The sequence below is a fragment of the Haplochromis burtoni genome, unplaced genomic scaffold (assembly GCF_018398535.1).
Source record: "Haplochromis burtoni strain Fernald_Lab_line unplaced genomic scaffold, NCSU_Asbu1 Contig_138, whole genome shotgun sequence".
In the NCBI taxonomy this organism is placed as follows: domain Eukaryota; kingdom Metazoa; phylum Chordata; class Actinopteri; order Cichliformes; family Cichlidae; genus Haplochromis; species Haplochromis burtoni.
Window position 1 is genome coordinate 1,192,413 of NW_024582499.1, and position 3,391 is coordinate 1,195,803.

The 3,391-nt window shown below is 45.8% G+C and overlaps 1 protein-coding gene across 2 annotated transcripts in view; it reads left to right on the forward strand.

Moving 5' to 3' along the window:
- Positions 1–3,391, forward strand: part of plxnb3 (plexin B3) — a gene marked incomplete at its 3' end in the record, with an annotated part of 88,624 nt that continues 85,233 nt past the window's right edge. For both annotated transcript variants that reach the window (XM_042224455.1, XM_042224459.1), the window contains 1 exon segment: positions 1–153.

Consider the following 3,391-nt stretch of genomic DNA (forward strand, 5'->3'; position numbering starts at 1 on the left):
GACCTTGGAGCGCAGCGGGGCGGGGTCTCTGTCAAACCTGTTGTGCGTCTCTCCGCGCGGACTGTGCGGATCCGGGTGTCTGCTGGGGTCTTTTGGAAGTTTCTCGGGCTACTCGGACGCCGGGAGGACGGCACAGCAGCCTGGCGAGCTCAGGTGAGTCGGACCCGGACCTCATCGCCCCCCTTGTCACGGCTCTGAGTTGTCCCGCTGCTGTAGGAAGGAAAAGGCGTGAGAGTCAGGCGTGTCTGCCCGACACACGCCAGACTCCATTCAGGAATGTAGTAGTTTTAGATGTTGCCGGTTTTCCGTTAGGCTGTTTATCTGAGGGAGGCAGCTGCCGATGGCTTTAGAACCGGGAGGAGATGCTCTTTGACTCCGCTCAGAAACATTGATATTATGACCAGCACCAGGTTATGTTCCCCGGGTTTTATTTACAGAGCCGTAAATACAGAGCGGCTCAGACTCTGGACTGGGAGTTTAAAAGTGGACAATCCCGTCAGGGAGTCTGGCCGGCGGTCTGACTGAAGCCGGTTTAACAGCAGGAGTGATAAATGTGGTGCTGGGTTCAGTTTGTAAGTCTGCCTCCTCACTGAGTGCTTCTGTGTGTGTCCGTGTCGGCCGTTTCCAGCCTGTCCTGGCACGGCACGGCACGGCCGCAGCAGCCACTGAATAGCTGGCATTCCAACACACACAGACACACACACTCTCACACTCTGTGCTGCTGTTATGGCTGGAGCGAGTTTAGAAGTCACCTTTGCAGACTTGCATAAGGGAAGTGAGCATCACGCGACACTCTGAGAACATAAACAAAAAACAATACAACCCCCCCCCTCCCCCTCTCCTCCCCGTCCTCCCCCTCTCCTCCCCCTCTCCTCCTCCTACACAAACACACAGAAAGTTGCTGGACCTGCTCTTTGTTCCAGTTTAAATTAATGTGGTCAGTATTTCTAGGGAAACTGGGCAGGGCCGCTGATATTTTCTGTTTGGGCCCTCGGGGCCCCTTAAGCTCCTGGATACCACATGACTCCAGGCTGATGCAGATCTGCTGGTCCTGATTCAGTTTTTAAAGTTGCACTGTGTTACCCTTCCACAGATCCTGCTCAGGCTTTAACTGCTGCTTTGTTGGTGTATCAGACTTCCTGTCTGTGGTTGCAGCATGTTGGCTCCTGCTGAATGTAGCCTATAGAATAGTAAAGTTGTTGGGACTCCTTCCAGAGGGAGAAGTGGCGCTCTGGTTTAGTTTGCAGTGACAATCCGGTTGATGGTGCTGAAGGAGATTATCGGTCTGAGTCTGTGGTTTGCTGACAAAGTGGGAAAAAGAGCAGAATGCTCCTTTATTTTGTGATGTTTAGGAACAGCTGAACCTTTTTTTTTGTTCAAACTCTTGATGTTCTGCATGAAGGTTTGAATTACTGAACACAATACATGGAACACTGGGGAAAATGGTTTGTTCAGATACTTAAAGTTCATGCTTTTAAAGACAGAAAGAAACTGTGTTTAAATCTGGATTCCAGTGCTCAGCTAACTTGCTTCAGTTTACCCACTCCTCTTCCAGACATCTTGCTATCTTGGGAATGTTTCCAGTCACTTAAGCTCATCAGCCACTTTATTAGGTACACCTGTTCAACTGCTTGTTAGCACAAATATCTAATGAGGCAACCACATGGCAGCAGCTCATTGCATTTAGGCATGTAGACATGGTCAAGCTGACCTACTCATCAGAATGAGGAAGAACAGTGATGGTTGCTGGTGCCAGAGGGTCTGTCCGAGTAGTTCAGAAAATGATCATCTGCCGGGATTTTCCCAAACATGCATCTCCAGGGTTTACAGAGAATGGTCTGTAAAAGGGAAAATACCCTGTGAGCTGCAGCTCTCTGGGTAAAAATGATGTGTTGACAAGCTGCTTTGAGGCGATAAGAAAGCAACATTTACTTAAATAACCACCCATTGCTGCCAAGGTATGCAGAAGAGCATCTCTGAACGGCCAACACATTGAACCTTGAAGCAGGGTTACAGCAGCAGAAGACCGAAAACTGAGGCTGCAGCTCCCGCGGGCTCACCAAAACTGGGCAGGAGAAGACTGGAAAGACATTGTTTGGTCAGTCTCAATTTCTGCTGCATCATTCACATGATAGGGACAGACTTTAAACAGCATGACAGCATGAATCCATCCTGCTTTGTGAACAGTTCAGGCTGCTGTTGGTGAAATGGTGTGGAGCATATTTTCTTTGCACACTCTGTGCACCTTAGTACCAACTGAGCGTCTTTTAACCATCACAGCCTGCCTTAATATTTTTACTGAGCATGTCCACACCTTTCTGACCTCAGTGTACCCATCCTCTGATGACAGCTGCCAGTTTTTAATGGTCACCAGGACATGAAAGCTGCAGGTGAAATATGAAAGAATCTGCCTAAAAAGTGTTCCTCAACATTAAGTTTTAAAAACCTTCTTTTTCCTCTCAGAAGATTTACTCGTACCTCCATCTGTGCTGCTTTTCGTTTGACACCACGTCTTTCTTATAATTCTGGTTGAAATGATTTTGTGTTTGGATTTCTGACTGTACGCACTCCAGGTTTCTTTTATACAAAACCTCGTTCTTTTAGAGAAAAACAGAAATAAAAAATCACAGAGACTTTGAAAAAAATCCAAATATGAATTTTGATTATCGATTAAATTATTTCAGTTTAACTCACAAGCAAAGCCGTGTTATTCCTCCAGCTCCTTTTTATTGAAAAGAACAGGAGCTGCCCACATGCTGCATAAGTATGACAATAAGATTATAATAGAACAACAAAATGCATCAAATACATAAAAACTGTCCAAATGAAAAAATATCATAACCAATGTTTAATAACCTTGATAATTCACAGTAAAGGTGATTCACATGTAGATGGAACAAATGGAAACTGATGAAAATCAATTAACAGATTTAAAATAGAGGCGGTGTGGTCAAAGTTTATTGAAAACAAAATGAAGGTTTCGCTGCTGGCAGTGAGGAGCAGCTCTAATGCATGACTTTGTTTCTTTGTGCAATCATTAGATTCCTGCAGCAGCCTGACAGTCACAGTTCAGGGCCGCACTGATAAAAATGTTAAATTGTAGATTTTCTGAATGGACTCTGGTTTAAAGAGACAACCTGAAGACTCCTTTACCCGATTTAACCCAGAAACCCGAATGAAGCTCACCCACTGACCACCCTGGCATGTGATCGGCTTGAGGCAGTGACATCATGCTCCTCCTCCTCATCCTCCTTTTCCTCCTCATCATCAGTGAGATGAAGATTACTTAACCGAAATGCCCATTTGACTAATCTGAAGGGTTTAGTCTGAGTCCAGCTTCAGAGTCAGATTACTGTCTAATACACACACACACACACACACACACACACAC